We start from the raw sequence: 16201 nt of genomic DNA, 5'->3' as shown, positions 1-16201 counted from the left end.
AGCGAGTGTATCGGGAACGATTTCGAACACAGCTAGTGTCTCCAATCAGCCCGACCTGCAAGACAAAACATAGCCCTGCATGGGGCCGTAACTTCCCCCCATAAAGACAGGGTCCCCGCAGGACCCCTGGCCACTACCAACACCATAGTCTCAATAAGCCTACCCCTCTATAGACACACACTACGTATATACAAATCCTAACAATTTATCCAAACTACACGTTACCCCCTTTCCACAGTCCTGCCATGGCTAAGCAACCGGTACCCTGAAACAAATAAAGACAATGAGCACACCAAAAATGTTCACTGGTGCGGGGCCCTTGACAGTGCATCCGCCACTACATTGTCTTTGCCTTTTATGTGCCAAATGTCTTAAGCATAGGCCTGGAGGAACAAAGACCATTTATTCAGCCTCTGATTCGGACATTGGAGCGAGTTCAAAAACGTCAATGGGTTATGGTCTGTATACACCACCGCAGGCCCAGAACCATCATACACTTCAAACTGTTGTAATGACCACACCAGAGCTAATGCCTGCTTTTCCACTACAGAATAGTTTAACTGGTGCTTCTTAAACTTCCTTGAGAAAAAACTCACAGGTCTATCAATACCAAAGACATCCTGCCCCCACGTGACTGGCATCAACCTGCAGCTTCAATGGGACCTCCATGTGTGGAGCAGCCAGGACAGGAGCATCACATAGGATCGCCTTCAGTTTGAAATGCCATTTGACAAGCTGGAGACCACGTATACTTTAGTTTTTTTTAACAACTCAGTCAGTGGAGCTGAGGGACAGTGGGAAAATTCCTACAAAACCCCCAGTAGTAGCCCACCAACCCCAAAAAACTCATCAGTTCCTTTTTGTCACTGGCTGAGGATAATGTTTGATGGCCTGTACTTTAGCCAGCAGAGGACGCACCTAACCATGCCCCACTTGCCGACCAAGGTATGTCACTGTTGCCTTCGTAAACTCAAACTTGGCTAGATTAACAGTAAGGTGAGCCTCCATGCGTGGTAAAGGAAATTAATCGGGTTTAGTGATGCTGGTAACTTTCCTGAAATCAGAACAAAATCGAGGAGTATTATCAGATATCGGCACAAGCAAACAAGGCGACGCCCAGCTGGAAGATGACGGTTCTGCTATGCAATTTTCTAACATATAACTGACTTCAGCGTCCAAAAACTTACGCTTATCATGGTTAACCCGATAAAACCGTTGTGTTATTGGCTCTGCATCTCCAACATCATGCTCCAAAACATTTGTACGTGAAGGAACATCACCAAACAGACGGGGATACCCCTGTCTAAGCCCCGCTAACTCAGCTCGCTCCGGCCCAGACAGATGATCCAAAACGCCATTTAAATCTGTGTCGTGGCAATTTATCTAGAAGAGTTTGCGTCTAAGACAGATGAGATATTTAGATGCAAAAAACACAATACTTGGTCGGTATATATATTTTTAATAGAAGTACGAACAAAAATACATCACAAGATGCATCACAACAGGCATACACTACAATAATCTGAGGCCTCAGATGGGAGTTCTCCCTGCGTCTTACTTCATACTCTAAAAGGTACGCTCGGAAAAAGTCCACCGAGTGTTCCAAGTCATGAGTTCTTATTCACTTGGGTTGGATTCTGGAGGGGGTGTGTCCCCCAATAAACCAAAACCCTTTGTTTACCAGATGGTAATCTTTACAATTGAAGCTCCCCTGGATGCCATTCAAGGGGGTGGCGGCCGTGCCATGTAACCCTTTGCTCCCTCGACGCTAGCCAGGGGGTCGAGGAACAGGCCCACACATCAAAGGATTGCATGGAAACAGATTAAATCACAAAGAAGAAGAAGAGACAGGCAATAAAATGCATCACACGAAACTCAAAGGTTCACACTTTAGATGACCCACAAGGAGTGTAGAAGGCAGGCAATATATATGCATCACACAAAATAGTAACAAAACTTAAGTTCATAGACAGACGAAAACGTAACGGGTGGATTTTCCATCACATCTGCAAATACCTCAGAATTCTTAAGCCGACCAGTCAAAAACGCAGAGTCATGGTTAGGCAACCCGTCTTCACAAAACGCATCATCCTTAACTGTAGCTGTGTTAATAACAAACAGGATGAGCGAACTCTGCAACTGTACCCTGCTCAGAAGACTCACGCACATGATATGCCTTTAACAGATTCACATGGCAAAGCTGAAGATTTTTACAACGCTCTGGAGTAGACATTAAGAAAATTTGGTCGGACAGCTGCTTTATCACCGTATATGGCCCCATAAACTTGGCCTGAAAGGGAGAACTGACCAGCGGTAACAAAGCCAGAACCTGGACACCCGGACTGAAAATACGCCGCTCAGCCCGACGCTCATAACGAAGTTTACATTTTCTTTTGTGCCCCAGCTAGTTACTCTTTCGCTAGCTCCGTTGCGGCATACAGACGCTGTTTGAAACCATTGAACATTACCCATCCTCCTGCAAAGCCGGTAACGGCCCCCTTACAGTGTGACCAAACACCAGCTCATTAGGACTGAAAACCAATGCTCTCCTGAGTGACCTCTCTTACTGCAAGTAATAACCAAGGTAAACCTTCTTCCCAGTCAGCAGCCATTGTACCACAGTATGCACGCATCAATGACTTTAATGTATGATGGAACCATTTGAGTACACCTTGACTCTGCATGTGATATCCAGAGGACTGATGATGTCTGATGCGTACCAACTGTTTGCATACCTGTGCAAACAGATGCACTGTGAATTTGACCCCATGACACTTTGAATGGTTTTTGGGATACCAAAAATGGATATAAATTGGCTGAAAACACGCACAACCACTTTTGTTGTTAATGTTCTCAAAGACTGGATATCTTGTGCTTTGGCACATAACTGTCAGCAAATACACCGCACCAGACCTTGAAAGAGGAAGCGGCCCAACACAACCAATAATTAAGTGCTCAAATGGCTGACCAATAGTCGGAATCAGATACAATGGTGCCATTTTTAATGGTCTGATTGGGTTTTCCGGTTAACTGGCAAGTATGACATGTTTTGATGTAATCAGCAACACTCCTCTTAACACGGGCCAAAATAAGTGCCTCAAAATGCGGTTGTATGTTTTAGAAACCCCCATATGACCGGACTCATCATGTGACACCCTCAAAACTCTATTACGAACCATTACCATTTTTACTTCCCCATCAAACAATGCAGTGTGCAACACAAGCCTATGCCCCAGCACAAAAAAGTTAGACATCTCCATGCCCAACACAGGCAAAACACTTCCTTTATCAGTCTCCTCAGAAAACGGCAACACGGACAGGATAAACTTATCAAAAGCCCCTGTGTCACGCAATACAATCACTGGCACTTGACCATTACGACCAACCAAAGAAACATGCCCCTTAGACATGAAAGGCAAGTAAGGCCGCAAAGCAGGATCAGCTGCAATCGCATCTGGCAACCCACTCCCTTCCTGGTCTGACATTCTACCTGATACCGGGCCCTTTGGATGGTCAGCCTTTGCTTGGCCCGAAATTCGAACAGCACATGCCACTGGTCTCCCCTGTGTGCCAATGTGCCTGCCACAAGCTTGGCGCACTGCAGTCCTTTTTCCAATGACCTCTTTTGTGACAAAAAAGGCACACATCATCCAACTCGCAGCCGCCACGATCATCTCTCATCCCCCGGACAAAACCTCCACCTGATCGCCCAGAGGAATACCGAGCCTGGCCATTTTCCCTGTCAAGACCCTAAACAGTGAGCGTGGGGATCCATACCTTTGTGTGTCAGCCAATATTCATCAGCTAAAGCAGCAGCTTCTGCCGCAGTCTTTACTTTTTGTTCACTAATGTACATGGCTATTTTCTCAGGGACTGAGTTCCTAAACTGTTCCAGCAACATTAAATTACACAAATCAAAATCATCAACCCCAGATGCTGCACACCAGCGAGTGAAGTGAGTACCCAAATCCCGAGCAAATTCCAATTAAGACCCATCTCCCTTTTCCCAATATCTAAAACGCTGTCTACATGCTTCGGGGACTAACTTGTACACTTTGAGCGCCGCAACTTTAACTTTAGCATAAACGGCACTGACTGCTGTTGACAATGACGACAAAGCCTCCTGAGCGCGCCCCGCGAAAACACGCTGCAACAAAATTGTGCGGTCAGAGTCCAACCATGCGTCTGCTACACGTTCGAATAAAGAAAAAAAAAAATGTAGCCACTAAACGGAGACTACTCAGAATATCACAGGCTCCATCGTCATCCGGTGAGCCTTCACGCGTCCTTGATAGGGGTGGGAATCTCTTGGCACCCCACGATTCGATTCCGATTATGATGTCAACGATGAGATTCTGAAGCGATTATCGATGCATCTCGATACAATTTTTTTTTTTATGTACATTTCCATGGGTGATTTTCAAAAATATATACATCTGGGTTTGCAACTCAGAGTTTGCTAATCACTTCCTACTTATGTGATGATCATTAAAGACAACAGTTGAATTAACTTATCTAATATTTCATAAGAGAGAAAGCTTTTGTCAAAAATATGACTTTCTATGAACAATGAAATAATCTTGCATTATAACACAAAATGGAAGCATGCAAAAAATAGGTTTCAGTTTTATTTTATTTCTAATCTTTCTTTTCTATGTCATTAAAGGAAAAGCTGCTCTTGAATTAGGAGTTCTTGTGTCTGGCTGTGAGTTTGCGCACATGCTATGCGTAGGCTGAATCGCAATCGTGTCAAGACAAATCAGATTGGCAAATACACACTGAAGATAAATTCAATAATTTTAAAATCACAAAAATTATCCCTCTCTGGCGAACAGAATGTTGCAGCAGCCATAAATAAAAAATAAAACAATGTTTTTTTGTTTATTCTGATTATTAATTTATCTGCATCGAGAAAGAATCGTTCTAGCGAGAATCGCGATGCATCGAAGAATCGATTATTTTTCCCACCCCTAGTCCTCGATTTGTCACCCAATATGCCCTCTTTTATTAACTTTAGCCTCTCAGTTTCTACCCCCAATTTAGCCAATTCAGTCCACTGTCTCAACTTCTCAAGAGTAACCACCATCTCCATTTCTAACTGCATGCACAGGCAGAATAATTCTTTCAGCTGCTCAAAAGTCAAAGACAGCGTCTCCTGTGACATAAACCCAGTTGGAAAGATAGGTACAGGTGGCATCACGGATGATTTCAAAACCTTCATTTCCCATAAGTTTGACTTAAGAAGAGACTTAACATTATCTTTAAGCTGTTTATCGCCCACAGAAATGTTCTACTATTTTAACCAACTGTTCTCGTGTGCACTGCAGCAACTCCTCCTCCCTTACAGAAAGCGTCCAAAAAACTCATTTTGCACGTGAACATAAACCAGCAAACGGAATCAAAAGAATGCAAAGTATTGACTAGAAATGCAGCACTTGGTCCGAAAACCACCTCTTAGTCAAGTATTCCCTCCAACTGCCTAACCAAACCTTACTAAACTGTACACTAGTCTGGTATTTATGCACTGTAAACCAGTGGAGTGGTAAAGCGACCAGCAAGCTGGCAACCGTTCCAAGACTCCGGAGTGCTCCCGAGACGACTGCTCTAACCACTTTCACCCCACATTACAGTTCAAAGCCCACGAACCCCAAAGGGGAAACGCGCTATGCCTACAGAGGAACTCAACAGAGGCCAGCATGTGTGCTTTTCATGGTCAAAACTTCCCTTCCCTTGAACCGTTACGGTCTACCAAACTCTAAAAGGCAAATGATGACTCCATTCATTCCGAGCATCAGTCCCACAGACTCCCCAGAAAATACAAAATCACTCACTACGCGAGGCTCTACAAAAGCGCTTAAGAAAAGAATAGGAACCGCAAACATGACCTCACCACCCTGGGGAAACCACTCCACTCCGTGCCGGTGGAAAGTCGCCAACTCAAACTCCTAGTTTTAACTCCTAGATTAGACGAGCCCCCAATTTGTTATGGTCGGCTCTTGGACCACAACAAATATAACAGCCACGCATAGTTTAAGCCAGTAGAAGTATATTTATTTAACAAAAACAAAGTTCAACTATACCAAAATATGCTGCTAACCAAAACCTACATGACAAAAGCTAATTTAACACAGGGACTATTAACCCGTGAGAACTAAAAGGAAAACATGTTATCAGGGTGACAAGGACAAGAGACTGGCTTATAAGGGAGTGGAGGACACTGCATGTAGTGTCAATCCCCAATCATCCAGTGTCACCAATCAGCCCGACCTGCAAGACAAAACATAGCCCTGCATGGGGCCATAACACTACACTCTGTACGCAATTGGCTGCTTGCCGTCGCTTCCCTGTCGTCATTGTGTTAAACCAGCCAATAGCGCGCCAGGGCGAAAAGCCAGCTTGGTGATTGGCTCCGGCAAAAAAGTATCGAAACTTAGAAGGAAATGTATTGCTTCTGCAGGGCAAACTCAAATCACTGGCAGAATGGGAGGGGCTACCAAGTCTACTGATCAACCACTCCCAAGCTACGACCAGGATGTAATTCGTTGGAACTGCTACACCATCAGAGAATCTGGATGAAGACTGAGATGGAGGCATTGGGGCTTTGGCAAGGTTTTCGACCGGTGAGACATCTGATGAATATGATCTCCTTGTGGCGTTACCCACCTCAGCCTGAGCTTATTGAGTGTTAACGACCTACCCGCGCCCAACTTCCAGCTCCATCCATTTTTTATATGAAGCCAGAGCACACCATCATGGAGCGAGTGAAGAACAACTACACTCTGCCCTGTCTCTATGGCTGTGAAAGTCCTTTCGTAGTGTCATCAGGAGTTGGGCGACCCCGTGTCATTATCGGCTTGGGTGGCCAGTATTACATCCTGGCGTCACGGCTCTGTTGCAAAGGATGCAAAGAGTTCTGTCACACAGACAAGCCTCAATTGGTGTGACATTTTGCCTAGCCGATTCTCCAAGATTTGACCAGCTTTCTACACAATGAAGAAGGCAATTTGTAAGACTGTTAGATGAGCTGCGCAATCTGGAAAGTCTCCCAATGACATGGCCAACCAGTTGAATGAGACTCTCCACCTCAAGTATGAGCGGGCACACTTGACATACTTGTCAAGTGTGAAGAACGTGCTGGATGGAGAAGCTGGGCTGTATGGACAGCGAACCATCACACGGGCAATGAGAGCAACAGCAACTCCTGCTCCATTTGGTGGGTATGTGGATGGGTGGCACGGAGTGACGTTTTTGGGTCATTACCTGGTCGAGTGCCTAATTCAGGAGTACAACAGACAGGAAGACACCCTTGTTCTACTCTCCCAAGGCACATTTCGTCAGGCCTTGAGAGCTGACCACACCCGGAAGAAGGCTCGGAAAGTAGTTCTTGCATCAGGAACCATGTCCTCATATGCCGTGATGAACGAAAACTGGATGATCCTGTCCTGGGTTATGCTTCAGTCAAAGGGTGACAGATCCTTGGAACCCATGTATGAGGGGTTGTCTTGCCGTTACACCTACGCAGACATCCCCAAAGCCCAATACCAGTGGGTTGACAGGTAAGAACTAGTCACCACCTTCCCCTTTTCACTTATTTACCGTTATTGCAACTTGAATAAAACCAAGTGCATCTTAAACATACTTCTCTCTGTGTGTACAGGGACTGCTGTGCAGCCTTCAGGATCTCAAACCCTGGTCCCCAGAAGCAGCTCCACTGGGACTGCTGGAAAACCACAGAGGATTTAGTGGCTGAGGCAACTTCGGGGGCCCTCCACAACACCAGTGCATCCCTCAGCAAGTTCAACAGCTTCATTGTATGCAATGCCTCTCCAGAGAGTGTGTGTCAGAGCACCATCCACTGCACAGCTCCTTCTGCAAGTTCCTTTCTGCAGCTTTCACTATCGTGGACCAGACAGACCTGGAAAAAACTGAAACAGGTATACGTCTTCTGTGGTATGCCTGCTAATCCAACCAAACGGTACATCAAAGAGCACTGTCGCACCAGGGTACCTGGTTCCTGGGAGCTGCTGGAGAGTTGAGCGCTTTCTGCAGCGATTCTAATTGGAGACTGATCTTGATGGTAGGCCGCTGTTTAAGCCGTCGATGTTAACGGTGTGGAGGATTTAGCGTGTTCACATCCTCAGAGGCTACTAGAGGCCCAGTGGGTGACAGTGGGTGCTCCACACCCAGTGTGTGTGGAGCTGCAAGCTGTTTGACCCTGCGCTCATTTGGGAACTGAACGCAGCCTGTCAAAGGGTGACAGGGGTGCCAAAATATCCAACCCTGCACATATCAAACAGGGACACAGGGGAGAGATTCGGTCTGCAGTATGTGGAGCCAGGCTGTCGTCCTGTGGTTTTAAACTGGGACAAACACAGGACACAGCACAACACCTCTGCTGCTGTAACCGTGGCGACACAGCTGCACTCCTCTGCCCAGGATGAAGTGCATGACATTGTAGCGGGCACAGACTCTCAGGTAATCCAGATGATTCACACACTGTCAATTTCCAACCCGCTGACAGAATGACTGACTCATTCATTATATTTGATGCTGTATTTCAGGAGACCAGTGATGGCACTTCCCAGGACAACCCAGTGGGAGCAGTGCCGATCCTTACCCACCTACCATTCCTCATGCACAACAGTTAACCGTTAAAAACAACTTCACATATGGCTACTGTATAAAATTAGCTTGTAATAATAATATAGACAATATAATAAACATATGCTTTATTCCCAAGACCTGCGAGGGGTAGCGCCACTGCCCATATCCTGCTCTCCTCGAGCCGCCCGCACTGGACCCATTAAGACGGGAGGCCTGGTTCAAGTCCTGGACCACGGCCGGTGGACGGCCCCCATGAGAGCAGCCACCGATGGGCTTCTGGCTAAACACAATGGAGCCAAGGGTATTCTAAAGAGGGTGGATGCAGAATATGCTGCCACGGTGCAGAGGCCGTGCACTGATCCCAACAGCCTCCTTCATCCTACCACATGCCAACATATCTCAAAATATGTAAAGCATCAGGCCAAGCTGAAGAACACCAACTCCTCTCTCAACACTAGCCCAGAGAAGGTTTTGGAGACTCAGCAACTTTGGCAGTTTGACCACAGGCAGCCAAAGAGTCTATGTACCCGTCACAACCCTGCCTCCTGCAACCGTCAACCCTCCAGCTGTGGCTCCCTCCCCCGGAGGAGTCACTGAGCCGGGCCACAGTGGAGAAGATTGTGACAGAGATCCTGCAGAAACAGCAGCAACAACCACAGCAGAAGAAAAAGGTTCCCAGAAACAGCTTGTCCTGTGGTCAGCCAAAGTCCAGGTACCTTTGCGATGGATCCACTGTTCACTTTTCTTTCAGTCCCCTGAGGTGTAGTACTTTTACTGCTCCACCGAGTCTTTCAAATGCATGGAGATGAAGGCCTCAAAGACCCCAGGATGTCTTTTGAGGACTTTGCTGCCTCCCCCTTTCTTGCCAGAGAGCTTGAGGCTGTAGAAGAGAGGAGTGCAGCGTGAAAGAATGTGGCAGAGAGGACAAAGAGAAAGTCTGCACTGCAGCGTCCAACAGGTCGCCTGTTCAGATTTTGTCACCAGCCACCGAAGTAGGGTCCTGGCAGCCCTCATGTCCATGCCTGTTTTCCTGACATCCGAGGGAAATACATATACTGCCCCTCCAGAGTGTTGTCCCTTTACAAGGACAAGGGCATGGCCAAGGAGTTGACCTGGATGGAGTTCCAGCAGTCTGACTTTTTTGAGGCAGAAAGGGACCGATGGGTTTCAGAAAAGAGTTGAGGAGGACTTATCGTTTCATAACATTGTTTCCGAGATTTCCAGAAGTGGCCTCTGTGATAATAGCCTCTGTGGTCTTCCAGCAGTCCCGTGACAGGTGCTCCTGAGCTCTGGTGTCCAGGAACTTGAAAGCAGCACGGCAGTCCCTAAAACATTAAAAACACATTTTACTACAGTTCAAAAATAGTTTTTGAAGACGATGAATAAATTCATAGTGAAACAAACTGTACTGGTAAAATGGATTAGATTAGATTAGATTTATTTGTCATTGCACAGGAAAATCAGTGCCATTGTATGTATTCTTTTTTTTTTTATTTTTAGGCTAATAAACTAACTAAAGAGTACCGATACGCACGTTTTCTCACAATTTCTTTAACATATGTTTAATTACATGTTAAAACGCAAGTGTCGTCCGAGATGGAGGCTGTCTGCCTCATCCTTGGCAACCTTCTGGAGGGAAGTGGTGAGGGGGGGCGGGGCAGCAGAAGACAAGACAGCACTGCTTTCTTGTAGGGCCTGGGGTGATCTAGAGTATTCCTCTGCCAGAGAGACCATAAGATTTGTTGCGTATCCTTAAAGAGAGAAATGTTAAGAACACATTTAGTAACATGGTTGACTTGCATAAAAAAAGATAGATTCACCAAAGATATTGAGAAACTAAGTGAACCTAACCGTAAGATGGTTTCTCCTTGATGGGGCGGACTACCCAGCCACCTTTCCGAAACCGCGGGTAGCGAACGGCGTAGCGTGCCTCACCCTCACTGGTTCGAGCTACATCTCTGTTGCCATTACTGTTGAAATGTAGGGCCGCCAAGAGAAGCATGTAGGAGACAAGTCGATAGAACATTAGGTCTCCAAAGTTAACCCAACGCAGTCTAATGCAACAGAAATACAATACATGAGATTAATGTTTTCAGTTCAAATGGGTCCAAGTTAAGGACTCAACTTTTGCGCACAATATGTAATGATGTTATCAGTAACATTTCAGTAGCACTACCTGCTGTACATCCCAAGAAAAGAGAAACCAGTGTGTTTGGGAGCAAGGTGCAGGATGAGGGAATGGTAGGCCTCCGGGGAGAATGTCTGATGCTGAGGTGACAATTGTCAAACATCTTTCACCAGTGCTTTCCTGGCAGCTACCGGTACTCTCCAGTTTAGTGGCTGCTGGTGATCCTGCATGAAACATCGCATCTCATAACAAAAGTAATTGTTAATACACATACTTCGGGACTGTTCGGGACTGGCCAGTGGAGTCGATCTTCGTATCTCAAACCTTTCGGTTTGAGTCCCCACATCCACCATCTGAGGCTTTACCTGAACAGCTTAGATGAAAGAGATTCATGTTAATAGTTGTTCACCATTACACATTCATTGGTAACAACACATGCAGTATCTAATGCAACCCAGTACACTATCTTTTTCTAACAATATGAAGTTCATAATTGTCAATGTTTTCTGTCTGAAAAGTGTAAATGGCTAAATAGTAACCATGGAGAAAATAAAAAATGTTGGCATGTCATCCTTATTTGTGATTGTATATGGCATGTATGGTGAATGCTAGATATAAGCTAAATACCTAATGAACGATGGAAACATCGTAAGTTGCACTGAGATCCACGATGGTCCACTACTGGCTCAGGGTCTATCTTAGAGGTGTCTCCATTATCTCCATCATCTTCAGGCTCTAAAGTGGAAGTTGCACGCGCCCTATCTTTGCTGGCAGCACTCTCTCCTAAAATCTGAAAACAGACCAAAATCACAACTTTAAAAAATGTATTCCTTTCATGAAAATCCCCCATTCATGCATTATTTAAAAGACTGCTAGCAGCTAATATTTTCGAAAACTTTTCAATGTAGTCCGATGCATCAGTTGCATTTCCTCGCGTGTGCCCTGTTCAGTAGCATGCGGTGCCCCTTCATTTCGGTGGGGCAGAAATTACTGGCGTATGACCACAACCACAATTTATATATATTTTTAACATGTATATTTTGAGCTACCGGTACATTAAACATGTTAACTAAACTAATTGTGAGTAAGAATTAAGAATAAACGAATAGCCTAATGTTACTGCGCGCTCTTTAAGTGCCATCCGCAACACTCGTCATATGATGTCGGGATTATTAGAATAGCCTGTGCAATGGAAACATCAACGTCTGCAAAGTCAAAAATTTCAAAGGACAAATTCGACATTATAGGGAAGTTATTCCTCCCCATTTTATTGTTACTCAGCTGAATAACACACAAATAACTGCTGAAAAAAATAAATGAATAGGCTACAATGCCTTAACAATTCCACCCGAATATCTTCTGTTTGAATCAGGTATGAAATCAGGTATACAATTTACATTTTTTACAACAAAAAAACGTTTCTTTTTGAGCAACCACATAGCCATTTTCCCTTCTCATACCGGCATGCACGGGAGAAAGTTCTGTTGTACGTTTTCCCTCCATCCTTCGTTTGTTGGTCAATACGAATATCCGGTTTGTCTGGTCCAAGTTGTTTGCTGGCTAATTTATCTTCAAATTTTAACCTTTCAAATGTTTTTTTTAACGGACCCAAAAGTGTTAACCGCAGGTGCAACACCACTCGCCATGTCTGCCGAAAGATGAAAGATACTGGCAGAATAATTTGAGTTAAAACAGTCCTAGAATATGACCATGGGGCAGACTACTTTACGACCATACGGGCGTCTTGTAGCGAGGATTGCAATTCTTATTGCAGCCTGCAGGGTTATGCGAGAAACATACGGAGGGACGAGGTCGCTGCGCTCATAAATATATATATTAACTAGCTGCCTCGTCCGCGGTGCTGGCCAATGGATTCGAACGTCACCACTGGCGGCCATTTTACCACAGTGAGCTGCTCTCCAATAACATTGTGTTGGTAATGATTCATGTACTTTTTAAATAACCATAACTTGCTCAATTTTCAACCGATTTTCTAACAGTTTGGTTTGTTATAAACGTCAGAGATGTAGGTATGACAGTACATCCTCAGGGTTTTTTCTAAACAAGGGAACAGGGGCGCTGCGCCCCGATACTCCCGGCGTGCGCCATCCTACCGAAATGCCGACTGAACCTGTCAGACTTGGATCTGTACTTACATGCTGCTGTACAGCATACACTATTTCTCAAAACGATCTTTTCTCCGCGAAAATATCGCAACACCACCACCTGACAATGTGTTGATAGTATTTTAGTTTTTCAGGATGACCACAAGAGCTAGAATTTCTCTCTAAGATAGCCTCAGAATGTACCATTTAATCATTATTTTTTCAAAGGCTTCGCGCAGTGGAAGGGGGAGACCCCCCTTCCACACCATCCCCCGCCTCGGTCGCGTTGCTCCCTCGGCTTTGCGCAGGGGTCTGCTCCCTGCTACTTTTTTTTTCTAGAAAAAACCCTGATCCTTATGAATTGTTAGGTTCTAAGAAAAATAGAATAATGTTCTAAAATAGGTACAAGAATTCCCTTAACAAATATACATCAAGAATGCATGTTGAAATTCCCACCCTGTACAGAGTTGTATTTATTTAATTATAACCATGTGTTTTCATATGGAATGAACATTAAACAGAACAGATATGTGCAATAAATACACACATGCACAAGGTATTCATGTTATTTATGTTAAATCAATATATGGGTTACTAAAACTCAGCAATCTATTGTGTTGGTAACTTCACTCAAATATATCTACAGTCAAGTATGCATTTAGACAAATACGATAAAATATGAATATAATATGTGCAACCTTTGTGGCTGCTCAAGACACTGAAGGCATGATGCCACCATAGGTTTGAAACCTTAAAAAAAGTGACAATTGCACCCAGATATATTAATTATTGTCAACATGTTCAATCAGTATTTAAGATTAACCACACTAAAAATAATAAAAAGGCGTGCAAAATTCCATTCAGTGATTGTGTTAACAAACATTCTAAAAAGCCTTGTGTCAACCACAATCTAGCAATACTATGATGTCATACTAGCCCCGCTGTTCCTGTGTAACAGGACCTGTTACAGGACCTGTTGACTAAAGATTATCCTAAAAATAAGTCATAATATTGTAATATCCTACAGGTGAAAGGTGATCGCACGGGAGTTCCCAGATTAACGCATCCGTAGGCTGAACTAAAGTCTGGCATCTTCACTTGTCAGCAATTTCCTGTAGAATTCATAATGTAAGACAAACAAACCTGATTGGAAATCATGTGCAACTTCAGTTTAATCATATTCAACTTAAATTATATTGAAAATAGCAATTCTGCCTCTCCCATCGATGACAAATTACTGGGTAGATAGTAGCCTACCCGTGATACACAACTAAGCTGCATGATTAAGTCGTTTTTCGAAGAGAAAAGCTGCAATTTAAACATGTTCAAGCATCCAGAATTATAACCACGTTAATAACGTTTGTAAGACACCAAACCGTTTGTAAATCCGTCAAGATTTCAGAGCGATAAGAGTATTAGCGTTTGTGCAGATCACTGACTTACGCCCGCTACAACAGATTCCACCAGAAAGCTTTACTGTGGTAAGATGGCGGCCTATGGTGACGTTCTAGACGCCGCCGTAGGGCATCTAGTTAATATGTATATCTATGGCTGAGCTGCCCCAACATCGCATGAAACGTTAAACTCAACTAGAATCGCCACCATCATCCAAAATTTGATAAACAGACCAAAAATATTTGAAAAGCCTACAGAAACTATAGATAGTTAATGTAACATTATTACAAAATAAACTAGAGTAGCTAGGCTATAAGCTGACGGCAGCTAGGTGGGCTCCCCTGCCTTCATGGTGCTAACTTCACTATCATCATTAAAGTCAACAAAAGCAATGTCAAGGCTAATCCATTATAACGTCAAGAAAAAAAGAATACATATAGAAAATGTACATGCAGGGCGGCGGCTACATTTTATAGTATAGGTATTATAATACTTACTGTACAAAGCTCCCGTTTTCGGCGCGCAGATTCTCTGCTAGTGCTAGACTCACTCCCGCCATATGTTGCTGGTACTGGTAGACTTGTATGCACAGATGGCACAGCTCCATTTGCGATAATCCCAGGCGCAATTCCATCAGATCTCCTTGGTTGTAGCTGTCCCGTGTGAAGAGTTTTTCACACGTGTGTCTCGTCAAAGAGGAGGCAGCGAAGTTGCTTCTCTATGCATGGACAAAACGTATCCAAGCACGGAAATGATAGTCTTTCATGATCTCCCCGAAGAGATCGGCCATCCGGCGCGGTCTCTAGTGTTGCACGGCGGTGGCGGTTGAAACCCGGGAGCGGGAAAAACCGGACGCCGAGTCGCCGAAGACGTCGTCCATGGAGGCGTCGTCGTCGATGATGCCATCGTTGTCGTCAGGGCCGGCCCTGAACAGGTCGATTGCGTCAGCCAGGTCCACCGCAGGGGAAAAGAAGAGATGCCTGGAGAGGATCCCCTCTTCAGGCAGCTCCCGGCAAGCGACACAGGAGATGGAGGCCGCCATAGCAGCCGCGGCGTGGTCGGCGCCGAAAACACGCCAAGTGCCCGTCACCCGGTGCCAGGGAGGCGGGACAGGAGGCGCATGGGAGTCCTGAAAAGGACCTAGCTCCAGGAGCGCTCTCAGGTGGCTCTGAAAATGGCCGTTTGTCCGCGGCCTCGCCCGAGCCGCTGCCACCGGCTTGGGAGATCCGTGCTGAAGTCATCTTCTTCTTACTTTGTAGTGTTCTCAATTCTAGCAGATAAGCACAAGTGCTGAGAGAAAAGGGAGGTTGAGTGACGGTACACCGCTTTATATAGACACGATACCGTGGGAAATGAGGGCGGTGCCCACGCTGATTGTTGCATAGTTTGAATTTTCATAGCCATAGAACGCTGACTAGCCAATCAGAAGAGAGAAAGAAAATGCGTGCGTACATAAAAAAGCGCTGGTTCGAATCCCGGTTGAGGTGAAAATGGAATGTTATTTTTACCTTTTTACCTTTAGCTAGAGCTTTTTTTTTACACAAATAAACCATTTAACTTAAACCAGGAGGCCTGTAAGTGCTTATATCAATCTGTGTACACTTGTTGCCAGCCCCGTATAGCCATAGAACGCTGACTAGCCAATCAGAAGAGAGAAAGAAAATGTGTGCGCCTATAAAAAAGCTCTGGTTCGAATCCCGGTTGAGGTGAAAATGGGAATGTTATTTTTACCTTTAGCTAGAGATGTTTTTTACACAAATAAAACATTTAACTTAAATCAATGAGGCCTGTAAGTGCTCATATAAGGCATTGAAGTGCTTATATCAATCTGTGTACACTTGTGAGAAATAACAGTGAAGGCTTGAGTAGTTGAAAATACCCCTAAGACAGAGTTAAATCCTAAACCAGAGGAAATCAGCTAATATAATTAACAAATAAATACACCAAGAGTCAAGTTTCAAGGGTTGTA

At 44.7% G+C, this 16201-nt stretch overlaps 1 long non-coding RNA gene across 4 annotated transcripts; it reads right to left on the bottom strand.

Annotated features, from left to right (window-relative positions):
- Positions 1-8396: 8396 nt before the first annotated feature.
- On the bottom strand, positions 8397-14906 carry LOC130386894 (uncharacterized). Of its 4 annotated transcripts, none has more exons than XR_008896249.1 (7): positions 14730-14906; positions 13863-13949; positions 11360-11522; positions 10781-11105; positions 10456-10574; positions 10175-10355; positions 8397-9929 (listed from the first exon to the last, which is right to left on the bottom strand). It is a non-coding gene; the product is annotated as an uncharacterized LOC130386894 (long non-coding RNA). The 4 variants fall into 4 exon arrangements; XR_008896248.1 differs by lacking the exon at positions 13863-13949 and having other exon boundaries at positions 10781-10974; positions 11057-11105; XR_008896246.1 differs by lacking the exon at positions 13863-13949.
- Positions 14907-16201: the final 1295 nt, after the last annotated feature.

This window comes from Gadus chalcogrammus, chromosome 8, assembly GCF_026213295.1.
Source record: "Gadus chalcogrammus isolate NIFS_2021 chromosome 8, NIFS_Gcha_1.0, whole genome shotgun sequence".
Lineage (NCBI taxonomy): Eukaryota > Metazoa > Chordata > Actinopteri > Gadiformes > Gadidae > Gadus > Gadus chalcogrammus.
This window is presented reverse-complemented; position numbering and strand designations above follow the sequence as displayed.